Source organism: Mytilus californianus, unplaced genomic scaffold, assembly GCF_021869535.1.
Source record: "Mytilus californianus isolate M0D057914Y unplaced genomic scaffold, xbMytCali1.0.p SCAF_9, whole genome shotgun sequence".
NCBI lineage: Eukaryota > Metazoa > Mollusca > Bivalvia > Mytilida > Mytilidae > Mytilus > Mytilus californianus.
Genome location: NW_026262745.1, coordinates 66982844 through 67001178, shown reverse-complemented (window position 1 = coordinate 67001178; position 18335 = coordinate 66982844). Strand labels below are relative to the sequence as shown.

At 32.5% G+C, this 18335-nt stretch overlaps 1 protein-coding gene and 2 long non-coding RNA genes across 3 annotated transcripts in view; 2 read left to right on the top strand and 1 right to left on the bottom strand.

The window, feature by feature from the left end:
* The window catches only part of LOC127714687 (uncharacterized), a 231122-nt gene that overhangs the window by 23528 nt on the left and 189259 nt on the right, over positions 1–18335 (top strand). The gene's annotated exons all lie outside the window — the stretch shown is intronic.
* The window catches only part of LOC127714703 (uncharacterized), a 129205-nt gene that overhangs the window by 103057 nt on the left and 7813 nt on the right, over positions 1–18335 (bottom strand). The gene's annotated exons all lie outside the window — the stretch shown is intronic.
* On the top strand, positions 700–13037 carry LOC127714702 (uncharacterized). Its single transcript, XR_007987874.1, has 5 exons — positions 700–793; positions 1534–1637; positions 2328–2412; positions 8412–8502; positions 9679–13037. It is a non-coding gene; the product is annotated as an uncharacterized LOC127714702 (long non-coding RNA).

Here is an 18335-nt window from a genome sequence, read left to right as displayed (position 1 = left end):
TGTGATGTCTGCCCCGGCAAGGCCAAATCTAAGATTTTAAGATTGACAATAGCTACTTCTCCTCCTTGCACGCGGCAATAACGATAAAGAGCAAAGATTGATAGGCTCGGAGTCATTATACAATGTTCGGGTAGGAGGGGCATGTCTTCCTGCAGATTGTTACCTTGTAAACTAGCAGGTTTAAAATCCGGCTAAGAGTGTCCATCTAGTGCAAGGCAGGGACAATTTTCATTATGGATTAACATGTTTGGTCTTGATATGCATTTGAAAAACCTGGCATTGAGAAATGCTTACAAATCTACTATAAATACATCAAATTCATTCAGTGGACTTGTGTAACAGTAATTGCCTGTAATCGTGATTTGTTCACCAAATTGAAGTGTTAATTTCTTGACGGGAAAACTGACAGAAAATCAAATAGGACTGATTGATTGATAGATGGTTATTTGAATGTCTGTTGGTGAACGTTTAAAAGAACATTTGTAACTTGTCTTCTTCTTTCAAATTCTAGCTGATTTTTGCGTTGATCAACATTATAACCCAGAAGCTGTATATGTGTTACTAAACATTCGAATTATTGGTCAAATGAAACATCTTTGGATCACAAAAGAGATCAAAATAAAACTGAAAATGCCATCCCTTGATATACATTCATCAGGCTTATGAACCCTTTGTTATCGTGTTCAGTTTATGTTTTAGTCGAGAGCAGTTAAAAGAAGCACCAATTCGAGATGTTCAGCTTCTGCTAATGGAAAACCATTAAATCCCATACCCTCAGACAGTCCTAATAAAAGTAAGTTATTATCTATAGTATAATACATCATGTAAAATGTTATAACTTGATGTAATTGTAACAGTCAACGGCGAAATACTCTAAAACAAGACAAGAGCCCCAAAGAAACAATTCGTAATGCATAATTTTTTTTCTGTGGAAAAAATGCAAAATACTGCCATACAAATATACTGAAGGTTCATGAAAAATACACATTTATCTCAGTCCATTGACAAAAACCATTGGCACATTTTATAAACCAATATATTTTCCTTCATGTGTTTAAATGATTTAAAGGGGCACTAGCTGTCAAATTCATGTTCATCGATTTGACTCAAATTCAAACTATAAATTCAGTTCCAATTAAAGTTCTAAGGGGAAATATCGTTGTTATTTATGTAAACGTATCATTTACGTCTACATATATGACAACTTAACGACAACATTTCTGTCTCCACTAATTTATTAAATTTTTGTCTGAAATTTACCACAACTTTTTCTGACCTACAAATGTTGGCAAACTAGACTCAAAAAAGGATATTTTTCGTCAGTTCCGTAATACTTTTCCTTATTAGCTTTATCTACCGTTATAATGCAGTATATGATGTATTTTGGCAAATAGATAATATATCGAAGAGATCAGCTGTTTTTGTTTACTGTGAATGATGATGATTTATTTACCATGAAGTCACATTAACTATTTTTTCAATTATATTTCTAAATATGCGACAGAATTTTGCTAACGCTTTTTTTATTTTCAGGTTCGATTAGGTTTATGGTTGGAAAAAGAATGCAATCTAGCAGCTTTGTAATGTTCTCTGATGATAGACCTGGTACCACTAGCTCACAGAAAATGATCGGAAATGTAGATAACAACTGCTCACATCTATAACCCATTTGTTTAAAACTGTTAACGGGAATGGTTGTCATTTTAAAACTTCTTACTAGGCATAAGTTTATACATCAATATATAAGTATAATAGTTATCATGAGGATCATGTGTGATGAATAACGATTAGAAGGACAACTTGTTAATGTGTGTTTATGTATGATTGATTATAGAAAGACAATTGGAAGCAACGTTTTTGTGCAAATATTAAATGGGAAGACCAAACAATAGATTTTAGCCCCGTCACATATGCATGTGCCTGTCAAAAGTCTAGAACAAAATAAGTGTATGGCTTGTGTCACATCTTTATATATCCTTAATTGAAAACCATGCAACATACGCAATAAACCCAAGTTTGTTTTATAATACCTTCTTATATATGAGATCTAATTATGAATTTACTAATGGGTATCAATACCTATGGATATTTTCTGGTGTTCAACAAATTTCTTATACGTGCTACTGCACATATTTTATACCATGGCCATATGATGAAACACAAGCCTGTCAAAAACCGTTATAACCTTTCCATCGTTTAGCACATAGCTTCTGAGTATGCAAACGGTACGATAACTGCTCTATCTTTTCTAAAAACAAATTCAAGTAACCCGTTTTTGTTTTCACTATCTTTATGTATGTTCAATACAAGAGTTTAATTTGTTTTAGTACAGGAGACAGCTTTCGCCATTATCAAAATCCAAATCATCGAAGTCCCAGTTGCAAGAATTCGGAGTACAGAATAAAAAAAGAGGTTTGAATAATATTTAGTGTTTTTGCATTTAATCATGATAATATATGTAATAAAATTCGAATTTTTCAAAATACTAAGGATTTTCTACCCAAGGAATAGGGCAGTTGTAGTTGGCAAAACCTTTCGGAATCCTAAATGCTTTACATCTCTCTATTGTATTTGATCTTTTAAACTTGTTTTATTCGAGCGTCAGTAGTGGGTCGTTTGTATACAGAACTCTCGCCTGACGTACACATGTTTAGTCTTGGTATCTATAATGAGTTTCTTGACATATAAATACATCTGCCTATTGCTGAAAAAAAATGTATGAATACTGTCTGGGGTATCATTTTGTAGGTTTTTAATGTCGTTTGGATGGCGATGGAGTGAAACATTCCTCGTATCATGTTATTCATATCTAATCACACAAGTCCAATAAATATCAAAGGAAACTTTCAGATGGAATCAATAGATTGTCTGCATATCTTTGCCATCCAATAGGCTTAAAACCAAAGAGAAAGAGAAAGGTTAAAAAGCCAAATGTGCAATGTTTAATGCTATAAAATCGAATACAAGTGTATGCATTATTACTATAACACTTGCATTCTTCAGGAATATATTACCTTAGCTGTATTTGTCAAAACCTTTAGAAATTTTGGTCCCCAATGCTCTTCAACTTCGTACTTTTTTTGGCCTTTTTAACTTTTTTTCTATTCGAGCGTCACTGATGAGTCTTATGTAGAAAAAATAAACGTCTGGCGTCAAAACAAAATTTCAATCCTTGTATTCATGATGAGTTTATTGTAAAACATTAGTATGTACACAAAATTGCAAATGTTTTATCTGAAACGAGATGATAAAATAAATCAAATATGAGATAATATAACATGTAAGTTGCCTAGTGATGATTTAAAAATCACCTAACAGAGATTTCAAATAAAATGACATACGTGCGAAACTCGACGAATGGGCCTAATGGGGCTGGTTATTGACAATCATAGAATTTAATTGAATACATCGCCCAAGTGTATACGAAAATTTCCAAGAGTTTTGAAATCACACACAGGAATTTTGGTCCATATAAAACCATTTTTTCATGACGAAAAATGATAGGAATCTTGCATTTATCACAGGGTTCTACAGATTCCCGCCTTTTTTTCACTGACATAAGACCAAGTCTAAAAACACGTATCCCATACCTTTTATACGATCGATTTGAGTTATCTTTTATTGTGTTTGAAAATGACAATCATTTCTTAATATTTTTTGCAGAAGACCCTTTATGCCTCTTTTTCGTTATCCGATGTTTTTTCTTTCTTTCTTTCTTTTCTTTTATTTTATCCATCATTCGATTATATTTGTTGCGGGGAAAACATTAAGCAGGATATTTTTCTCACAATTTCAGAAATATCGCAAAAAGTGTTTGTCCGAATCTGTCTCTTTAAAAGTGTTGAAAATTCAGATGAAACTATCGCTTTCATTTAATTTCTAAAGAAATGTATTTTTCTTTTATTATAAAATGCATTGATAAATAAAACCTTACATAGGTTGTATTTTAGAAGGTGTGCTGTTTTGTTTCACGAAAAAGCTATCGGAGACATTTCCAGGCAATTTTTGTTAATATCAATTGGAGTAAATTAAACTATAGTATTTTATCCTTGTTATTAATAAACAATTAATGGGGGGTCACCAAATTCGTTTTACGGCATACATCATTAACTAAAATATACTTGGTAAAAAACATAGAACAACATAAGATTACAAGATTTTGTTGCTAGATGCGGATCCAGATTGAATTTTGAAAAGGGTGGGATCTAGACAACGTTAAAAAAGGGACACGCCACCCTCACCTCAATTCTCCCATTGACTTCGCTATGCTGTCAAATCTGCTCTCTTTTGACGTTTAATTTCCAATGCAGTGTAGAATATTACCCTTTTACGCAACTCTAAACATGTAAAGTTAAAAGACATAGTGGAACGTAAACTTTAATATCCCCAAATCTGTAAAAAAGCGTTTAAGAGGAGGTCATACATATAACTCTGTCAATCATTTTTATTTTGATCAGGACCTGTTTTTAATTAATACTAAGAATAAAACCTTTAACCAACAATTTCATTGAAATATATTGATTAATGCGCATTCAAATTATTATTTCATGTTAAAATTCCTCAAATCTGGATTTATATTTCATAGACAAGATCTTTGTTCTAGTGTGTGACTTATCAAGAGTATGGTCACCCATCATGCATCCCCCTTTTTAGATGTTTCCTTGGCGTTGCGGGATGTACCAGTATGTACTCTATACAATATTGTATATAAAATGCTTAGAAGGGTGGGCCGTTTTGTTGTCCGCGGTATATAATTATACACAACCACGCCGAGTAGGAGTGGGAGCGTTAGCACTCTAATTAAATCTAATATAGGTGGTTCCATTTGTTCTACACAGAACAGAACCCGAGATCGATGAAAAAGGGGGGGGGGCTGTTGAAAGACAAACTTTGTAACCTGCTCTCTCTTTCCTGGTACGATTGAATTTTGTGCTGTTAATATGGTCGACCAAGTATACATATCTATGGTATTATTTTGTTTTACTTGACCTAAATACGCATGCAGTTTTCGTATTTTAATGTCAGGCAACAACAATCAATTACTTAATCAATAAAGCGTGATTTTTTCTTGCATTTGTAAATGCTGAAAACTAGTTTTCAATTCAGATTTTCAATCAACTGTTTACTTTCTACAGTCAAGATGCAAATCATTTGCTTCACCTAAAATACAATTCATGTTATTCTACTGACGATTGATTGGTTGTTTAACGTTAAATAACTAATATTTCATGCATATTTAACGAACGCAGAGAGAGCAGCATGCTCTCTACAGGTTGCACTTTGTAAATACAGCTCTTTCTCAAACCACGCCTCTTTTGGGGAGATATATAATATTCATTGATAATTTGATTTGTTGACATCCTGGTTCCTAGATATGATATCTATGTTTCATCTCATAGAGACATAACTTGGGACTGTTACCAGTATAAAAATATACTATTGCGATGAAAAATGAATTCTGAAGTAGGCAAAAAGTAAAGTTTGGGGTAGTATAGAGTTTTAGTTTAAGTTTAAACTCTTGGAAGTTCAGGGCATATAAATGTTGAAAATATGCCGCACAGCCCTATATTTTGACCTTTAAATAAAACAGTTATACAATAACTAATCGAACAATTCAAATAGAGAAAAATAGTCAACGAGTGACCGAACAACACATTAATTCACGAATGCGCGTAGCGCATGAGTTAATTATCAGTGTTGTTCGGTCACGAGTTGAGTATTTTTCGATATTTGAATTCTTTGATTAGTTATTCTTTTTATTACATTGGCAAATGGCTTTTTTAATGAAATTAATGTAGAAAATGTAAGGAATTAATCTTTTTTCTACGCATTCACAATTTGTTTTGATCCGACGTTATCGACGTCTTGACAACGCCTACTGTTGTATGACGTCAGAGAGTGAAATAACCACGTTTATTTCACATGTGAAATTATCGGTTTTTATTTGACTGGGAAATCAATGTAATTCAATGCTACCAATGTAATAATAGTACATATCAACTTTCCATTCTAGGATATAATTTTTCACGGAACTTCATAGTACAAGTGTTTTAGCCGCATAAGGAGTGCCTATGGAAAATTGCATTGTCTATATTTACAGAAATGCAACCTACAAGAGGCATACTATGACCGTACATGACTGCGTACTTGTACATCTTGCACATCCAAAATGACGCCCCACTTTGGCAATGGTTTAACTGCCGTTCGGAACAAGACCAATAGTTAACATATTTCTATCCAAGGTCACCCTTGAGAGATAACTGTCAAATCGACCACACTACCATAAGACTAAAGAGACAGTTATGAATATGGAAGATACATATACATGTACATGTATTAGTTAAAACATTTACAAAAAGAATATGTGACCTTCAGACACAGTGCCCCTTCACGTGATCATATTTTCATAGTTATCTAATTTGGTATATAATTTCAAAGGTTTTATTTTTGGAACGGAACGGAAGAACGGTCGGATGCACAGACCAGTTAATATTATATCCTAATGTTAACTAAAATGATCATCTAACTTTACATAACTTAAATCAAGTTCCGTACATGTTTGTTTTAATACATGTACATATTTGCACAATTTAAACGCCATTTTTTTAGAAAAAACGAAAAGTAAAAACTTTAATTGATTCAGTGAAGTGTAATCATATTTTTTTCTTAAAGATGCGTCCTCCAAATTCCATTTGACAAAATTCTACGGAAAGGTGACAAAGTACTAGCAGAAAGATGCAACAGTGATCTGAATTTTGACCTCTGACAAAAATATCTTGAAATAAATTATAGAAGAAGCAAGTCGTGTACACCTAGTACATTCCGTTCGAAACTCATGTTTTAATTTTATAACGTATAGATCAAAATAAAAATATCATCAAAAATTCATGCCGTCTTAGTATGCTCCCCTCCGTCATCTTTCAATGTAATAGGCCGAGAAACGGTTAGATAGGTTGGTAATGTCATTTTATTGGAAATCTGTAATATAATTCAGACATACAAATCAATATGCAAAACATACAAGAACGTCACATTAACTTCAACAGGAGCGAGACCGGGTATGTCGACAGGGTAAGCGTCTCCTGCTATGGATGCATAAACCGCCATGAAAATCCCCATTCAATCAAAATGTCGCAATTAGAGAATAGGACACACGCGTCAACATGGATGGAGTAGTAACTTCGGTGAAGGCCCTTTTTTACTTCATTGTTTCAAGATAAAACGAGTTATAAGCTGATGACTTTGACATGAAAGAAAGTGAAATAAGACTATACTTGTTGTCAAGCTTTTCTCATTGAAATAGGCCAAGAATCGAGGTTTTTGTCAAATGTTGACAATAGTGTCCAGATTCAGGCCCAACAAACACGGAGCACAGCCTTCAACAATGTTTTAAAAATATACAATTCAGATAAATATGTAATTTGATAAAATAAGCATAATGTCAAACGATCTTTTATGTCGATGTATGCGTTATATGTTTCCGGTCCTAAAATCCCAAGGAAATTGACCTTTTTTCTTTGAATTTTGAGAAAAGTAGAAAGTAAGCGCTAATTCTCTCAATCGATTGATGACTTTCGAACTGCGGTATCCTACTGTTGCCTTTACTTATCACAAACTAATAAATTCATAGCGCCTCTGGCACCGCCGACGAAAAAGCACTAAATTGGCAGGCCTACATTGGTGTAAATCTCGGTTTGTACTGTCTATGTACTTCTGTAGTGTATTTTCTCTCATCTTTCTTTTATTTTTTTTATGAACATGATGTTATAGCAGAAAAACTTGCATAACTAGTTTGTTTTTTGAAAGTACCTTACATTAAATTATCGTAGAGGCAAGCCGAGGACGTAATTAAACATATTTAACATGAAAAAGTATAAGAACTGAGGTGCTTTAAATCAACACGAAAGTACTAACAGTTGTTGTCAATTTCAAAGAGCAAAGGAAGATTTTGGTATCATTTCGAATCACCTTTTCATTTTCAATCAGCATATAAGCTAACGCATACTACCTCTTGAATCCCTTTCTAACATCTGAGCTCTCGATTGATTACATACACCAATAATCGTTACGACATGAAAGCCTACACGTACGTTTTGGGCAGGAGCATATAATTTTCACCATTCCGTAAAATCACTTGTTTAAGTGTTTGCATTACTGTAACAATACATCAGTATACTATCAACTTATTGGTCGTGAATATGTTGGTGCTATCATTAAGACTTCTTATAGGATCAAAATTGAGTTGATTCATGTACGTACGAGTTGTTTGTGAATAATGGCTAAAGATTGCTTGCTCATTCGTTGTCAATCCAAATATTATAGCCACTTGATATTACATAAACGAAATGTACGACATATCCCCAAATCACAAAACTAAAAATCTTAATGATAACTTTACATGTATTCCTTAGGCAAAGGCATGATTATGCAAGGGGTTCGAAGTGATCTTCGATCCCGCAGCGATACTGGACCACGAAAACAAGAGGATATAAAGCAAATAAGGTAATGTGTGTTCTTGATCAACAGTAGTGAATTACTGTTGGGAATACTGTCTAATCGGGAATGTTCTAACCAAAATATTATGAACCAAGTATTATTAAATCCATAACGTTGAACTCTAAATAAATAGCCATAAATCTAATATTTTAACTTTAAAACTGACTTTGGTGATTAAATGAAAAAAGCTCAGGTTTCAATTGACCTTAACTTATACATCACTCCTATAATGATTTGATGAAAACCAATTAAAAGTAAAAATTAAATTTGTTTTTGTTAATCGGTTCGCTTTCTATTTGCTATTGCATCGATGTTAAAAGATTTAATTTTACGCTGTATGTGAGTCAAATTGACTCAATCTTTCTCTTTTGGCTGGTCCCTGTATTTGCAATCCTAAAAATTTTGATCGATTTGAAATTATTTGTTTTTTAATGTGTATTATAGAAATTATATTTTGTACGTTCTTTGAATTATTTCTCATAATTCTAACAGCTGAAGCTAACAACATGTTAAAATATTATTTCGTGCAAACGGTCAAAATATACAGACAGTTATATGAAACGGATAAATACTTTCTGATATGAAACTGATAATTACTTAATGAAGTAAGTGGTTTATTAGCTATCTGAACTGATAACATTTCACCATTGGCGTAGCGCTTCGGTCGCATAAAATTTAAGTTTTGTTTTTTATTTTTACATCACTTGGGCGATACCGCTTCTGATGGACTACCAATTTCCGAGGTATTACAGTAGTGAGTTTCTCGACACTGACATGATTTACAAAAGGCCTTTCTAACATTGGCAGTTTATAAATTTATAAATTATAAAGAAACTAAGATTTCAACTCGCTCAGGAATAGTTGACCTTATAATTTGGCTATAAATTTTAGTGTATCGGTTCTTATACATCCTTGGTTTTTAAATATTCGGCTTTGAGCGTTCTTGATGCAGGCACGCATGGAATTTATATGGTTTTGTTTTTATATTTTTATATCTAATGGCGTAAGATCCCTTTCGATCTTTTTAAATTTTATTTTACGTTTCTGAGTTTTGGGATTTCGTTCATAAAAAGTAGGGGATTTTCAACATTGTGCGGTAACGTTTATAACGTTCAAATGTATGGGTGGTTTGGGTTTTTTTTTTTGTGTATTAATTTTCTATTTCCTTTTTAATCATTTCAGTGAGCCAAGATGTTTTTCACGACGGCAGAAAACTTTGTAAGCTATTGAAGACTAACCCTGTTACCCATTGACGATTATCAACACACATTTAAGATTAGAGTAGCTATCAACTCATATTGAGACTTCAAACTGGATTTACAAAACATCAATCATCTATGTGGAATATAGTGTTACACTGCTTGACATTACTGCATGTGTGCTTACCTACTAAGTGTAAACACTGTAATAGTCTTAGTAACGCGTGACCTTGTGCAATGCCGAACTAAAAGTAAACAGCATCGACTGGTTGTAGAATCATGAGTTCTCATAGCTGTACATTTATACCAATATTTATTTCAGTTATGTGTATTTTTTTTTAAAAATCCGAATCAATGTTTGTATCGATATAAGCTATATCTAAATAGTTTACCACTCTGTTAAATTGATTTCCTTTAAAGTCATCATGATCATATGATATATCATATTCAAATGTGTTTTTAATCTTAAAGTGTGTTCTTTAATAACTAAGGTTCACTTGAAGAAAAAAAACTGGTACTAAAGACTTCCTTATAAAAAACATTCTTATATTTTATCAAACTATTTATAAATGTACTGCTATTTAATTAATGTTTTCCCGTACTCAAATTCTTTTACGTACAGTTACCTAAACCATGCCGTCTATCGTTAATATTAAGGCGTGATGAAAGAAAAATTAAACAAACCTGGAAAGCAAATAGTTACGGAAGCGTATTAACGCCACACATTTTTTTTTATTTATATTCCTTCCAAGGTTTGCGTTATTTAACTTTTGCGAAATAACGCTAACCTTTGCGTTATAACGCAAAACGTTGCAAAATAACGCAAACATTATTTTATCAGCTTCAACAAACCAAAAATACAATACGAGATTTTCGCCTTCAGATAATCTTATAATTCGAAATACTAATACAGAGTTGTGTAAGTTTAGTTTCTCGTACAGTGGACCAAAAGTATGGAATGCTCTACACAATACAATTGAAAAATCATCAAACACAGTTTTAGAATTTAAACATAAATACAAATCTATGTACCTTGGACATTACCATGATATTTGCACTGTAATGCCGGAAATCTATACCGAAGGAAGTGACACTAGACGATGGGACAACTAGTACAGATACAAACACTGTGTTAAATAAATGGAAATCTGTTTTGATAAATTATTGAATTGTAATAATCAGACCATTGACACTACTGTTAATATTTATAAACCAGATGATTTTTTAGATAGGGAAATATTGTTTGAAGAAGTAGTAAATGCTGTTGCTAAAAGTAAAAATGGCAAGTCACCAGGTATTGATCAGTTGTCAGTAGAATAACTTAGAAATAATGCATTGATGTTAATTTTGCAGAAGTTATTTAATATATGTTTCAAGTATGGAAAAATTCCTTCTGTATGGGGTAAAAGTATTATAACTCCAATTCCTAGGTCTTCAACTTCAGATCCACGAGATCCTTTATCATACAGGGGCATAACTTTAGCCCCCTGTGCATATAAATTATATTGCAGTATACTAAATGATAGGTTAGTGTATTGGTTAGAACAAAGAGATATGATTCATGATGAGCAAATTGGCTTCCGTAAAGGTAGAAGTACCATTGATCATCTAAGTACATTAACTTCCATTATTGAAACTAGAAAACTGAAAAAGTTATCAATATTCGCAGCTTTCATAGATTTTAAAAAAGCGTATGTTACTGTTAGTAGAAAATTATTGTTTACTAAATTGGATGATTTAGGAATTAGTACACATTTTATATGTACATTGGAAGCTATACATTCACATGTAGAATATTGTATCAAACTTAATGGCAATATGACAGACTGGTTTAGCGTTAATTCAGGTTTAAAACAAGGATGTGTATTATCGTCTGTTATGTTCAATAATTTTATTAATAGTTTAGTTGATGTAATAAAAGCACTAGACATTGGTGAAGACATTGGTGGTGAAAAAGTTGGTATACTTTTATATGCTGATGACATTGTATTTATTCCTAAAAATGAAAATAATGTACAGGCTCTATTAGATGTATGAGGTGGTTGGTGTGTTACCAATTGTATGAATGTGAACTTAGATAAAACTAAAATTGTTCATTTTAGGAACCCTTCGGTTCAACAAACATCTAAACCATTTTTGTTAAATAAAAATACAGTACAAATAGTATCTTGTTACCAATATCTGGGTCTACTTTCGACAGAATATCTCGATTATAATGAGATGGCTAAAGCTGTAGTAAGGTCTGCAAGTCGAGCTCTAAGTTTTTTTATTGTTAAAAGTAAAGCACATGGTGGTTTCAACCACTGTACCTTTACAACATTATTTGATACTCTGGTCTGGTCAATCATAAGCTATGGTAAATTCATTTAGGGCACTCGTTTTTTTTTCTTGTATAAACGCTGTCCAGAACAGAGCTATCAGGTTTGTTATTCATGTTCGCAAGTATACGCCAAATGATACTGTTAACGGTGACATGAGCTGAAGACCATCTAGTGTAAAACAATGGATATGTGTCTTTAGGCACTGGGCAAGATGTAGTCTCATGAATAATGACAGAATAAATTATTTCAAATGGTCACATAAAATTACTGTAAATAATATGAAAAACTGGTGTAATAGAGTCATGAAAAAACTTAAAGATTGTGATTTTGATTTGTATACTAGTATTAATAGTGTGCTACATAAGAATATTGTTCTATTACTTGAAAATGTTTTATTTAATAAATATATTGCAGAATGGCAAACGTAAATTTTGTCACAGAGTAATGGTAACAAGCTTCGTACTTATAAGCTATATAAATCACAATATTGTACAGAGTTATATTTGAAACAAAATATGTCTATTAAATTTAGACGTGCTTATGCAAAATTAAGATGTGGCGTTGCGCCACTTAGAATAGAAACAGGACGATATGAGAATAAACCAATACATGAAAGTTCTTGTTTTATGTGTAAAAATGAAATTGAAGATGAAAAACATGTATTTACTGTATGTCCTTTATATGCAGACCTTCGAAGGATATTGTATAGTGAAGCAGTAAAAGATTAATGATAAATTTTATAAATTGTCTATTGACGAAAAGTTTATATTTTTATTCAGAAATGAAGAACTATGTCAGATAATTGCTGAAACCTGCTTTAATATTTTATGTAGAAGAACAAATTTCTTATTTGTATATAGCTAATGATGTACTTTAAATCTATAGTTTAAAATTATGTAAAATATTGTATATAATTAATCATTTAATAGTCTCTCATAATTCTTAATATAATGGCGCTTGTATATGTTTTAGTATTTAAGCTAATGATATTTTACTGTTACTGAGTTTTAATATACAATATGTTTTATATGTATTCCAATGTTTTATGTTAAACACAATGTTTTGTATATATATTGGAATGTATAATGTTATACAAGTAGTTAGACTTTAATAAAATATTGAATTTGAATCTGCCATATAATAGGTTTTTTTTGTATTTAAATTGTACTGCATTTTTATCATTATTATTGAATTTGTATTGGGTTTTTTAATGCAATTATTAGTGTATAAGAGAGCTTTATGGAAAATTGGTGTATTCCAAATGAGTTACTCTCTCTAAATAAAGATATTTTTATTGTTTTTATTATTATTATTATAACGCAAACCTTTGCGAAATAACGCAATATTTTGCGTTTTGCGGGATATAACGTAAACCTTTGCGTTTTGCGTCATAACGCAAACTTTTTGATTTCAATCATTCATCAAGTTTTGTATATATTATGATCAAAAACTATATTTGATTTACATTTTACATAAAAAAAAATGATGGCTGCCGACGTTTATGGTCGTGTTGTATCGTCTAGTGATTTCAACAGTGAATTATCTGAGTTAAATCAAACTACAAACATTGAAAATGAGCCCGATAGTTTACAAGAAGTACACGATGATACTTTCAGGGAGTATTTACACCAAAACAGCCAAATTTTCCAAATTTTGACCGAGATAAACACCCCAAGTCGTTCATAAGTAAACAACAATGACGCCAATGACGGATACTCAGAAACTCAGATAGCCGATTTTGTACCGGATCAAGAATTTATTTCCTTGTTAGAACAAGAACTCTCTGATCTTCCAAGAGATTTATATGTATTAAAACTCATTGATTTGACCTATGATTCTGAGAATACGATAACTTGGTATCGTACTATCTTAGCGAGCAGAGCGACATCCATTCAGAGGTGTCCGACGGGAAATCTTTCTACCCGAAAAAGCACTAACAAAAGTTCCTCTACACAAAAATATGCAAAAGACTGCTACATAATATATATGTTCATCAACGGTGATGATTCGAGCATTGATGATATTTTCAGAAAAGATGACCATAAATCAATTAGTGACCAAAGTAAAACTGTGACCCAAGAATGTAATATAATCGAAATGAGGGTAACTGTACGAACTCTCCTTGAAAGAGTAGTACTATAAGAGAAAAACGAAATCGAAAATAAAAGAATTATCAAAAACATAAAAACTGAAAACGACAAATTAAAAACATAACTTTCGAGCACGAATGAGCGATTAAACCAACACCTAATCAATTGCGAACGCAAATTTACACAGTATGACGCAAACAACAAGCTAATAAACCAACAATCCAAAGCTATTGGGGAATTTGACTTTAATTCGTATATAGCTAATGTAAAACGATTTGACTCCGAACTTGAGCGACATAGTAAATTATGCTTTAGTCTACAAAAGAATATTAGCGATTTAAAATGGAATTCAAAACAATCTTATGCCTCTAAAGCAACCCCACCGAGAACCTCAGATAGTCCGCATACTACCGGTATACAGATGAACTCTAGTACGAGAAGTGGTCAGTTATCACCTATAGAAATACCAGACAGGCGATCACCCGTAACTTGTAAACAAAACATAGAAAAAAAATCTAACGGTAATAACGATAATGATAATGTTACAGGTTTGCCGTACAGGACGCACAAAACGCAAAGCGAAGAAAACAGAGACATTTCGAAATCAAAAACGGAAAACAATGACATTACTTATAAAATTCCTGTTCGACTTAAAGGATTCACTAGCAATGTGGAAACGACAAATGAAAACTTTTTTTTACGGGTGTTATAAAGAACAGAACGGCTAGGTATTACCTGTCAGGAATTGACTCAAAATCTACGCGAGCTGGAATTTTAAATTACTTAGAAAATAAAAATGTGCATGTGACATACTTACGTTTGTTTAGCACAAGGAACAATGATCGTCGGATATCTGCAAAGCTTAACATCGCAGAAAATTGTGCAGAAATTGTCGAAACAGAAAACTTTTGCCGAAAGGCGTGTTATGTAGAAAATAGTTAAGCAACCGTGAATGGAATCAACGCCTTACGGATGATGCTCAACAAGAACCAGACTCATAATAAACAATCAAAATGCAGTGTAAAATATCATTTTCCCTTGTTACCTTGGTTACCTTGGTTCTTATAATGTCTAGTCTTAAACTTTTAGCATGGAATGTAAGAGGTATTATGTCTTCTACTGTATGTTTGAGTAATTTATTAAGAAGTACTGACTGCGATGTTTGTATTATCTCTGAACATAAACCTAAAACCAGATCCTCAAATTAGTTGTCAAGTATCGAACAAGGATATAAATGTGTATGTAAAGCTGATTCCTTGCCTAATTGTTATAACGTATATCATGGTAAAGGTGGTATTGCCACCCTGTATACGAGCACACTACAATTTTCTATTAATGAAATTCATGATACGAACTCAGAAAGAATAGTTGGTGTTGAGATCAAAACCCCATCTAAGGGGTCATTATTTATTTTTGGTGCATATTTACCGTCTGATGAAAATGCCAGCTGTCCTGAGAAAGATAAATTATGTTCAAACAGGTACAAATCTGCGGAGCTAACGAAATTTGTTAAAAGATATCAATTGCTGTTTTCAGGTGGAAAAATTAAACATAAAGGGCCAGATTATCCATTTATTAATAAGACATCAATGATTAATTATATTCTTATGAATGATAGTATATATAGGCAGCTTAAGTCTTATGAAATACTTAGCGAGGATTTGGTTAGTAGTACATCCGATCATTTACCAGTTTTAGCCGAAATAGTGTTGCAAAAAAATCCTCATCAAATATTGAATTCATTTAGTAAGCTACCAGCATGGCACAAAATAACGGACGATCAAATCGAACTGTATAAACAATTTTTACACGAACCTTTACAGATTTTGATAAAGAAAATGGATTCGGATGATGCAGATATTGATACTATATACAACGATATGGTGACTATTTTACATTTTGCAGCAGATAAAACAGTCCCGAAGTGTGGATTTAATCCTTTTACTAAACCGTATTGGACATATGGTGTTAAGATTGCCCACGAGAAGGAACGATCATTACGAAAAGCCTGGGTTATTGTTGGTCGCCCTAGAGGTATGCATCACGATTCATATAGGTGATACAAGAGAGCAAAACATGAATTCCGAAATATACAACAGGCTGCGTATAAACAATATATACAACAAACTAACGATGACATTAATAAGGCAGCTGTATGCGATATCCGTCTTTTTTGGAAACTCATTAAACGTAATAAAACTGTCTCGTCCACAATTTATCCTGAAATAATCCAAGATGGCAATATATGCAACACTCCCAAAAGCATCGCTAATGCGTTTATGAACTACTTTTCGAAACGCTACCATCCTGACAGTGATGAAGTGTATGATAATGACACGAAACAACAGATTGAACTTGATTACAATAAAATATTAAAATCTTGTTATGAACAAAACGAGTATTTACCAGGTGGTATTATCCAAGAAAGTGAGGACGATGGTATAATTAAACTCTCAAAGCGTAGAAAAGCTAGTGGTCATGACAAATTCAACATGAACATCTGTTGTATGGTGGAAATACTTTAGTTCGATGCTTAACATCGTTATTCAATCTAGTTGTGAGTAAAGGTCGTGTCCCTAATGGCTGGAAACTAGGTCTTCTTGTTCCATTATGTAAAGGCAACAATAAACCTAAGACTTCACCAGACAGTTACCGACCAATCACCTTACTCCCATGTGTACTCAAAGTGTTTGAGCATGTTATTAAGTCAAGATTGTTGTTATATGTCTTTGATGAAAGTGTCTTTCCGAACCCTCAGCAGCAAGGTTTTTTGAAATATCTCGGATGTCTTACTGCATCCTTTAATTTACATGAAACTATATTTCATAATAATGAATTATTTAGTAAAATTTTTGTAGCATTCCTGGATAGCAGGAAAGCATTTGATACGGTATGGAGGCTAGGTTTAATGTACAAACTGTTTAAACTTGGTGTAAATGGCAAGCTATGGTTAATAATTAATGAATGCCATTATAATACGAAAAGTGCAGTTGTTATCAATCAATGTCAATCATATTTTTTCTCTGTATTAGAAGGTGTACGACAAGGAGATCTGCTCTCAGGTTTATTGTAAACTATTTAGTTTTTATAAATGATTTAATTTGTGATTTGGAAAAATTTAATCCAAAAACAGGTATTTTCAATATCAATTGTTGTGCACCAGCTCTTGCAGATGACATATCATGTATTGCCACATCTCCAGTATCCTTACAACGTATGCTTAATGTGTGTAACCAATATTCAAAGAAATGGCGTTTTCGTTTCAATGCAAATAAGTCGTGTATTATTCAATTTTCTGTAAATACCATAGAGATTAATGTCAATTTTCCATGGTTTATTGGTAATGAACGTATCCCGATAGCAAATAACTATCTGCACTTAGGCATAGAACTAAACTCTCGATTTAAATAAAATCAAAGAACTGAAAGTTCATGCTGGAAAGGCAGAAACGCATACTTTGCGTTGAATGGTATAAAGACAAACGCAACGAATCCGTGTGTATTACTCAAACTATATAAAACTGTGATACTACCCAGTGTTTTATACGGGTGTGTGATGTGGAATAACATGAAATCTTATGACAAAGCTACTTTAAACCGGTTTCAACATTTTATAGTGAAACATATTCTCAACTTGAAAACGTCGACTCGATCTGATATGTGCGAAAGTATTCTTGGTATTCATCCAATAACAGGATATATTGACAAAAGAAAACTCATATTCCTACAAAAACTGTGTATCTTAGACATTTTCTCTCTTTGTAAGAGAATATTTCTCACCAGATTGTTAACTTTCTTTGTAGACTCTCAAAGGAAACACTACGGATTTATTCCTGAAATCATTGACATTTTAAAACAGTATGGACTTATTAGTTACCTTCTTGACTATACTGAAGATGGAACATTCCCATCAAAACAAATTTGGAAATCTATCGTTTATAGCGCAGTTGATAGTATACAGTTAAATAATTGGTTAAACCGTGTTCGATGACAATTTCACACGTTTCAGGAATATTCACACGGCAGTGACTATTACGGAATTTTGGAAACACTCAAATTCTTTTAAGGAGATTAAAAATTCCTTTTTAATCACTAAATTACTAACTGAAATACCAAATACAACAAATAATACATGTGATATATGTACAAGAAATTTTAAAGATGTTTATGTACACGCTTGTTGCAATTGCCCATTGGGAAGTACTAATGCACAGCGCGAAGTCTGGTGGG